Genomic DNA, 10,144 nt, shown 5'->3' on the forward strand with positions numbered 1-10,144 from the left:
CACAGGTCGTGTGTGATGGTGTTTTGTTTGTTTTTAAGAAAATGTGGTTTTCTTGTTAAGGAAAGAAGAATCCCAGAGCAGTATTCTGGTATCTGCTGCTTGTTGAAATTTGCTGCTTAGTCCCTCGCTTAAATTGGAAGGACTTGATATGTCCATATAACAGGAGTGTGGTGTTTTTTTCCAGGTATGGTTTATGTTGCAACCAGATACCTTGTGTTTGCACATCCCTAAACTGATGTTCACTCTCTTTCCCTCTGGGTATCCTGGCCACTTCCATTTCTGTGGCCTCCAAGATAATACGTGGTTCGCTTCATCTGTGTTCCACAAGTGGCAACAGAGCCCGGTAGGGAGTCAGGAATAACCGCACACACGGCAGCTCCCTGTTACAACCGTGTCTATTGTGCCCTAAGGAGTTTTTAATCCAAAAATCAAATCGTTTGGTGACGATTCCAGATTCTCCCCTTGCGTGGCTGGTGTGATGGCGCTTTGCAGTTGTCCGTCCGTTGCAGCTTTTGTGCGACAGTTTGTCTGCGTGAAGGTCCTTCATGAGAACAAGTGTGTGCTCGGATACTGATGAGGTGAACGTTAGAATACACAAGTATTCACCCTCGCGGTAGTGGTGTGGCTGTGACGTCCTGTCCTACACACCTTTTGTGCAGTGTTAGAAAGGCTTTTAAATGTAGTCACGCAGCAGAGCTGGAGAAGAGCAGGCGAAGTTCTGAACACACAAGCCCTTTGTGTCTGTGCTGCTTGTTTACAGCTTGTTTTCTTCTCCCTGTAGGACAATGCCTGTTTTTCTCCCAGCTCTGTCCGTAGCAAAGGTAACTTTGCGTCGCTGCTGCTCTCGGCTTCCCTCGGTTGTTGTTTGGAAGGGATTGTCTGAACACGAGTCACGACCTCGCTTGGTGTTCTGTCGTGTTCTCACCCTCGGTGCTGCGTTCCCTCGGCTGCCAGCTAAAGCTTCACGTTACTTTGCCTTTGTTCTTCTGAAATTTGGTCTTAGGCTATTACACAGAAAGCGGGAGGGGTCTTTAAAAACGGTTATTTAAGCTGATGCCGCAGAATGCCACTTTACTAGCAAAAGTATATAGTAGTAACTCATGTTTCAATCATCTACTACTTCGAGTGTTTCTTTTGGTTTAGCACATAATAAACTTGGTAAATCATCTCTATAATACGCTGCGTCTGTGACCTGAAAATTAGGAAGGTAGAATATAGAACTGGGAAAATGTGAAGAGGGATCTGCCTGGCTTAATTGAATTGAATTGAATTGAATTTTCCAGGGAGGCTTATGGGCTGTTTCCCTGTGTGTCCTGTAGGTGTGGGTGTGAATGTTAAACGTACCTGACGGGCACGTTCTGCAGCCCGTGCAGCTCAAGTGCCTATGGCTAATCCACTCAGCCTGTTTTCCTTCCTATGCTACAATTTCCTTTTTCCTTAAAAGAGATACATTTCTAAAAACACATCTAAATGTGTGTAAATGAATGTTTATTTTTCCCCCTTCCTATGCAGCAGTTTTAACGTGATTTACAATAAATGTATTTGTTACAGTTCTTTCTATCCTCTGCATTCTGAGCACTTTTCCATTTATCAGACATCCCGGAGCTTTGTGAAATGAAAGATTAAATGTGTCCCCGTACCAGATGGGTTCGCTGGAGTTCTTTTCAAGGAACTCTGCTTAAATAATCCAATAACAATAATGGATTATTATTATTAAATAACAATCCAATAACCTCACTTAAGTAGTTCCCTTTTAATTGGCTGGTAGAACATTAACTTTGTCAAACTAATTATGCCTGAAGAACAGTTTTCATCTCCTTCAGGTGAATGCAATATTAAGCCCTTAAGTGGTGCATCGTTGAGCATTACAGGACAAGAATGGTTTGATGTCATGAAGAACGGCACTAAGAAAGAAAAGCGTCTTTGCATATAGTTGTGATGTGTATTATTAATACAAATGTGACTTGAATCTAATTGTTGCAGTGAGTATATTCAACGTACAAAACCGAGAAATTAGAAGCGGTTGCCACTGCAGCTTTTTTAGAGCGTGCTTTAGAAGCGTAAGCAGAACTGATATTCTTGCCTTACTAGGATTTTCCTGGTTGATTTTTGTATTTTCCAGAAACTCTTTTTGAGAATGCTCTTCACTTCAGACAGGCCGGCGCCTCTATTGCTGCAGGACCATACTCAGTACCACCCTCAGCCTTCTAAGCCAGTGTTCTTGTGAGTAAGGACACAAGTCGGGTGGGGTTTTTTAAGCTTTTCCTGTTTGGAAAACTTACCTGATATTGAATTAGGTTAGAAAGTGCTGCTTTGGCTGGAAGGTTATGAATCATCCTTTATAAATCACCAGCTCTGTGTTACTCTTGTCTGAATACTTCCTGCATCAAACACTGTGTGGGGTGGAAGGGCCAAATAAAGCCGGATTCTCTTGCAGAGAGATTCAAAGAGGGAAAACAAAAATCCTTAGTGGCCAAGCACTTTTATGGCTAACCAAGGGAAGAATTGGTAGTATATGATAGAAGAGTGGCAACCAATCCAGTTTAAAGTGCGTCTATATGGTGTTTTCATGACTCTTTTTCAACACGTCCTCGACTTTCTCACCGTGTTCTTTTCCAAACCCCTTAACCCTGCAGCCGCCATCCTGCGCTGAGCCGAGCCCGGGACCCTCATCTCTGCCAGATCACGGCTTGTCCTACTGACCGCCTGCCATCCTTGGAGCATTAAAGTCTCAGAGGAGTACACTAGTGATGTAGTTAGGTTCTAGTGTAGTATGTGACTGGTTTTTACAAATACAAAGCCCATACGTACGTGCATTAATCATACGGCCAGGGTCATTACTTTTCACAGAATCACAGAATCACAGAATCGACTGGGTTGGAAAAGACCTCAGAGATCATCCAGTCCAACCCTTGGTCCAACTCCAGTCCGTTTTCTAGATCATGGCACTAAGTGCCATGGCCAATCTCAGTTTAAAAACCTCCAGGGCCGGTGAGTCCAGCACCTCCCTGGGCAGCCATTCCAATGCCTGACCACTCTCTCTGCACAGAATTTCTTTCTAATATCCAGCCTAAATTTCCCCTGGCAGAGTTGAAGCCCATGGCCCCTTGTCCTATTGCTGATGCCTGGGAGAAGAGACCAATCCCCACCTGGCTAGAACTGCCCTTCAGGTAGTTCTAGAGAGTGCTGAGCTCAGCTCTAAGCCTCCTCTTCTCCAGACTAAACAAGCCCAGCTCCCTCAGCCTCTCCTCGATCCCTTTTGATCCCTTGTATTTTGTAATTCTCATTCTAAAAAGTTTATCTTCTTTCTGAAGGAAATGAGTAAAGTACGTGGCTAACACGGATCCCGCAACAAACTTGCAGTCTAGAATACAGAAAATTACTGCTTCAAATTAAGACCAAGACTTGCGAGGGCTGGCGTTCCCTGGCTCGAGCACTTCTGGCGTTGAAATGTAAGCATGTTTACTGAGGCAATTTAGCTAAAACTTTTTATAAAGCTATTTATAATAAAGTCCAATTAATTATGATTCTATTAGGTAACTTTTTCCTGATATTTTGCCAGAGCATTCCTTGAATTGTTTCCCCCTTACCTCTTTCTGTCCTTCCTGGCTTTTAAAATGTGGTTTTCCTGTCGTTGAAGGGAACTCGTTCCATTCTTTAAATTCTTGTTGAAGAGGTGGAACACAAGTTTGATCCAGAATTGTTGGGGGGGAGCCATGTACCAGCACAGTTATAGATAACATCAGAATTGCTAATTTTTGCAAACCTACCAGTATTTATTAGTTTAAGATGAAAATGTTTAGTGTTTGCATTAGACCTTTTGTGTGTGTGTTGTGGTGAAACTTTTCAAGCAAAGCGATGATTTCTGACCTCGTGGATGAGCTTGTGGAGGCATCAATGGGGAGAAACGTGCTGTCCTGCTGAACCCGTGGTGACGGGGTTTGTGTCGGGAGATTGTTTGGCACTTGGGAAGTTTGCTACTAAGTAGGTGTTGGCTGGTTTTAAAGAGAATGGAAATTAAAATGATTGGCGAGCTGCTCTTTCCCTGTAGGAAATGCTGAATTCCCAGCGTGCCTGGGGAGCGGGGCTTACAGGTGACTTCTTGGAGAGCGAAAGAGATGAAACCAAAGCTGGACAACAAAAGAAAATGATTGTTTTACTGTCCTAAAGGTGTGTTGCCGGTTGCTCTGCAACCCCAACAGCCTCGTGCTGCGCGTGTGAATTTTGGGCTTGTTGCTTTCTTTCTAATTGTGCAATATTTGTATCCACGTGGTAATTTTGTTGGAGAATTACTTTTCTTCTAATCCAGAGGCAGGTGGTGTTGAGTGAGCTTTGAGGGATCGGTAAAGGCACTTACCACCTGTTACGATGGTGTAAGCGGTGACAAAATGCTTTTCCTCGCGTTTTGTCCCCCTGCCTCCCGTTGCAGCCGCATCTGGCCAAGGGCTTTCTCCTTGGGGACACACCTTTGCCTCTTCACTCAGATTTCATGACTTGGCTATGACGTTTCTGAAAACCGCTCTTGTTTTTCTTCTGAATCCAATTAAATATAAGGCGATTTGTTTAAAAATAAATAAGACACCATTATCAGATTCTGGTTTAGTCCAGGCTTCCTCCAAACTGTTGGTTCCTCGCGCCCTTTCCCTGCCTCACATCCTCTTGGTGCCGCGTAATCCCGGTCTATAGATCACCACCTTGCTCCGTAAAAAATACATAAAAAATGAATATATCTGAAGGTTTTTATTCGGGTATGGTTTTAGCATTAAATACCTTCATTCTTTTTAACTGCGCACAAAAAATCAAGGTTTGTTGCTGCTAAACTCTGATGGTTTTACTTCTGCATCCACCAGCCGCGCGTGGTGTCGAGCAGACCTGCTGCAACCAGCCACGGCTCAAGCTGTAAACAGACTTTTCAACTCAAAATGCTGTCACTTTTTGGCTCTTTTTCTTGACTGTATGAAAGGTAGACTGCTCTGTTCTCTTTATTTTAATGACAATATAGTACTTTTTTATCCTATTACCACTTTTTAAATGACAGGTCGCGTCATTAATGTTTTGTTGCACATCTACATTGATTCGTTCTCTCTGAATATGGGTCTTTAATATGACATTGAATTAGATGCAAAGCTACAGAATAGTCAACACCTTCAGAGTTCATTCTTGTTATTGCCTTTTTTGTTCTTCTTGCCCCTGACTCTTCAGAATTGGAAGGTTGGTGGTTGTTTTCCCTCCGAATATATATATATGTGTAAGCAAACTCTTGGGGTCATGCAAAGAGATGCAGATGATGGAATAGTAACAATGAAAATTGTCTAAATTTTTTGTAAATAAATAAAGATTTCATATAAACGCGGGTACTGTTGAAGATTTGCTTTTGAGGTCCTTGTCGTGCTGAATCCTCCCGGATATGCCGTTATTCCTGTACGGAAACCTTTGAGACGTGAGTTCATGGATGCATCTTAGAGCTGTGTAAGCAACTAATAAACCTAACTTTGTATTATGTTGGCCACATAATTTCTTCATTTTAGTCTCACCGTACCGTTGTCAGAGTAAGCTTAACAACTTGTTTTTCAAGGTTAGATATATATAAATACATACATACATATATATATATAAAATAATAATTTTCAATGTGTTTAGCATCGTAGCCGCATTTTACTTGTGCTTTTAGAAGATGCTCAGTTCAGCTTCTATCAGTATGTGCAGAAGCTCTTTTGCACTGAGGTGCCGGAGGTCCTGTGCTATTAATTATTATTAATTGATGCTGCCACGAACAGACCGGCTGGGAAATGAAGGGAAGCCTTGAGCTTCGCTTGATGCACAGATCTTCACAGGAACTTTCAATATCTCCTTTTTCATCCAGACTTTCCTAAAACGTGCCTCAAGAAACAAAGCGAAGGGAAGTATTAATTTTCCTAAGCGTGTGTCACTGTACCAAGGGAGAGCCGCTTTCCAAAGCCCGGTTTAACTGCTTTCTCTCTCCACAGAGCAGCTCTTGTGTGTGTCAGAGAAATCACAGCTGCTGTGAGTTAATAAAGTCATTAATTGTCCCGGATGTGTGTGCTGGCGCCTGTTTGGGACAAGCGAGGTGCCACCAGGAGCCCACAGAACGTTCTGGATCGGTTGGTGCCACTGCTGGAGCCTGTAAGAATGTTCTGGATCGGTTGGTGCTGCTGCTGGAGCCCGCAGAACGTTCTGGATTGGTTGGTGCTGCTGCTGGAGCCCGCAGAATGTTCTGGATCGATTGGTGCTGCTGCTGGAGCCCACAGAACGTTCTGGATCGGTTGGTGCTGCTGCTGGAGCCCGTAGAACGTTCTGGATCGGTTGGTGCTGCTGCTGGAGTCCGTAGAACGTTCTGGATCGGTTGGTGCTGCTGCTGGAGCCCGTAGAACGTTCTGGATCGGTTGGTGCTGCTGCTGGAGCCCGTAGAACGTTCTGGATCGGTTGGTGCTGCTGCTGCAGCCCGCAGAACGTTCTGGATCGGTTGGTGCTGCTGCTGCAGCCCGCAGAACGTTCTGGATCGGTTGGTGCTGCTGCTGCAGCCCGCAGAACGTTCTGGATCGGTTGGTGCTGCTGCTGCGCTGGCTGAGGTTTCTCGTTTTGACCATTTCCCGGCTGTGTGGTGCTGGGTGGGTGTCGAGACCACAAAGAGCCTCTTTTCAGGACCCCAGATATTTGTGTATCTTCCTCCTCCACGTGTCTCCACTCCACTGGTGCCTCTGGAGCTTGGCAGAGAATACGAACCCGCGCTTCTTTATGCGAGAGACAAAGTGCTTAAAACAACCGATCTTACACAAAACACGTCAGCTGCTGGCTCTGAAGTTTCTCATCTGCTGCAGGTGGAAACTCAGAACCACACGGTTTTAGAGCAACTGTGCTTTTTTTGGCATTACCCCTTTTGTATTCCTTTTTTAATATGTGTAAGACATGGAGATAAAGTGGCTTTCAAGTGGTCTGATGTGGACATTTTTGATACCAGGATTATGTTCTGCTTCTGGCAGCATGAAGCCAAGTCTGGTTGCGGACAGCAGACACCTATACCAAGAATCCTTCAGTGACCGGCGCTGCTGAACTGCTGTTTGATCAGCTCTGGGGACCGTCCCCTAAAGGTCACACTCCTGCAGAGAGGAACCAGCTCGTCTTCACCGTCCTGTGGACAAGAGCAGCCTGAACCCAGGCAGAGCAGCCTTTCCACCGTGGCTTCAGACCGTTCATTCTTCCCTTTCCTGGTGCATTTAAGGCGAATCCCAGGGTAAGGCAAAAAAACGTGCACGTGAGTGAGGTAATACAGGATATACGATGTGGTAGAGATTTATAGAGGCAAAGCAAATCAAACAATTGTTTTTCTGGTGTTCGGCAATGGGCAGGGATTTACTGCGGGGCCTGTGGTCCCTTCCCCAATGGGCAGTGGATGGGGAGACCTGTGCGTTCCAATTCGCGCAGCACAGTTGGACCCATCTGCACTCCACAAACGAAAAATAACATGACTGGAGCTGCTCCAGAGAGATTATAATTATCCCCACTTTTCTGCCAGTCAAACCTTGATCCAAAACCTGAATTATTACCTGTTTCTGAGTGCAGAGCGTGACTCGGGTCTCTCCTCCCCTTTCAAAGCCACTATGAGGGATTTCTTGCTCCGGCTCCACCTTGGGCTGCTTCCTTCCAGGGAGGCCAGATGGGGGCAGGATCCTCCTTTTCATTAGCAAATACTTCAAACTAAAAGCTGCTTTTATTCTTTTTTTAAAGGGAATTTAGCTATATCCAAGGTGATCAAACACTTTAAGGCTGTGCTGCCAGAAATCCCCTTCCCCACTCTCCCTCGCGGCACCACAAACTCTTGCGTAGGGCTTGAGGACCTAATCATAAAACTACTTTTATTTATAACCTTATGAAGAACTTGTAGCTAAATCAGTGTGGTTCACACTGCGCAAACTGCTTTTCTTTTGGCATTGGTAAGGGGTAGAAATGGGTGGTGAGGAGCAGAACGAGGGTTGGATGGAGGTGGGACTAAAAGAGCTGGAGGAGTTGGGAGGGTCTGTTGCTTTGGGGCACTAGTGCTGGTTTAGCACCCGAGCCTGCTTTCATACACATTGTAGTTTTCATTAATTTAGATGATGCATTCACAGGCATAACAAGCTATTGATGTGAATTTAGTAGAATTAAGGAAAAAGTCTTGTTGTTCAGGTGAGGTTTGAAGTGGCTGTTTTGGGTGGGGGTGAGGGACAGGACTCAGCAGAAGCTGTGGAAATGGGGCAGTGTCACTGGGGGCTGCTGCTTGTCCCCCTGTCCCCAGAGCCGCATTGCGCTCGCGACAAACTCCCTCTCACACAGAAAAGAATGGGGAAAAATAGGACAGCGATGACAGGAGCTGTGGTTTCGAGTCACACCATCTGCGTGGGTGGCATGTGTCACACAAACGGCTCTATTTCCCAAACTGTGGCACCTATAAACTTACTTTGTGCTTAACTGTTGCTAATCCTCGCTTGACTATATGCTGTTGGTTTCCTTAGTAACTGGGCCCTTCAGAGGGCAAAGCAGAACGTGTCTGGGATGACAGCGGTGCTGAGTCCTCAAGGTGGAGGCCAGTGATGCTGGGAGGAAGGCTGGCTCAGGCTGGGCTTGGCAGGGCTGAGCCTGGCCTAGGAAAGCCCTGATGCCCGTGGTTTAGGCTGAGGATGGTGTTTAAGAAGGTGTTGTAGCTGCAGGTGGTGGACATTTGTGGCTTAAGTGGTTGGGTAAGTTCTCGCTGAGCAAACGCACACTAATGAAATGCCAGCAGTGGTCATCCTGTCCCACCCTCGTGGACTAGGAAAACAAACAAGGGGCAATGGATCAGGAGCCTGAAAATTCTGCCTTTTAAAATGAAAATAAAATTTGTCTTACCATGCCTACCACCGGCATTAGAAAAGTCTCACTGAGTTTAAGCCATGCAACAAATCCATAAACTTAGATCTTATCTTTTGAGTCAAATTGATGGATACGCTGAATCATCAGTTTTATACAGTAAAGGGAAAGGTGATGCATAAACTCGGTATATCAAAAATATCATGGAGGGAACAGCAAACGCAAGGACCTGGGCAGGAGAAGCAGTTGCAGCTGCACTAAAAACGCAACCACTGGAAGCATAAGTTATTAAACATGGGACAGTATTAAAAGTAATTGATGTTTTAATTTGGCAGCTGAGGTTTCTAGCCCACCGGTGGCTTCGGGAGGAGAACACTGTGGAATTGCCTTTTGTGGGGCAGAGGGCTCAGCATCCTGTGGCGGCCACTCAACAGGCTCCTGCATTTGTTCCCTCCACCAGGTAGTAGGTAAGGAACACTTTAAGGCTCACTTGGCACCTTCCACATCATTTATTAACCTCTGTAACAAGGGAAGCGCTGCAGCAGCACAGGAGAGGAGGTGACCGCTTCCACTGAGCAAGTACTTTATTTGCTGTGCAATTTATTGCTCCCTGAGGGTTTTCCCAAACCCATGGGTGCTACTTCAGAGTTGGAAAACTTGAAATTTCAACGTCTCAGGCTGCTGTCCCAGTCTGGACGTCGTGTTTGCCTCTGGTAAACCTGGTGATGTTCCTGCCAGCCCCTCGCTGCACGAGCAGCCCTGTCCTACGGCCCAGCAGCTGCTCCCCCATGCAGATAGTACCCATAAATTGGGTGATCGACTCCACCTGCACCTAAAGGAAGAGTTGCTTTGAACTCTGCCAGGATTTGAGCCTGTAGTTTCGCAGAAACAGGGTATTTCTGTGACTGGAGTGCTTCTGAGACCATAAAGCCACCGCTGCTGGTCTTCCCTTGCTTTTAGAGGCGCTGTTTTAAGGTAGCAGCTGTGGCAGCCAAAATTTTTATCATCTGGAGTAAAGGTTATAATGTATACTGAAATTCAGATTTGTTCACCTTGATATTAAACAAAACCAGCTGTTTAGTCTTTCAGGTATTCATATGTGAAACCAGTTTATTCCAATTTTACTTCAATGAAAGTTAAAGCACAATTGACCTCCATAAATTCCTATCTTGATCGGTCTGGATTTAAGCTTTGATTTGCATGGGCTTGCTGTTCAGTTCAGCTGCATTTTCAGCTCTTTGTCTCTCTGTTAAGTATTCGGGGTGGAAATCCTGCTCGTGCTGGAGTTTTTGCGACTGAT

This window comes from Columba livia, chromosome 7 (assembly GCF_036013475.1).
Source record: "Columba livia isolate bColLiv1 breed racing homer chromosome 7, bColLiv1.pat.W.v2, whole genome shotgun sequence".
NCBI lineage: Eukaryota > Metazoa > Chordata > Aves > Columbiformes > Columbidae > Columba > Columba livia.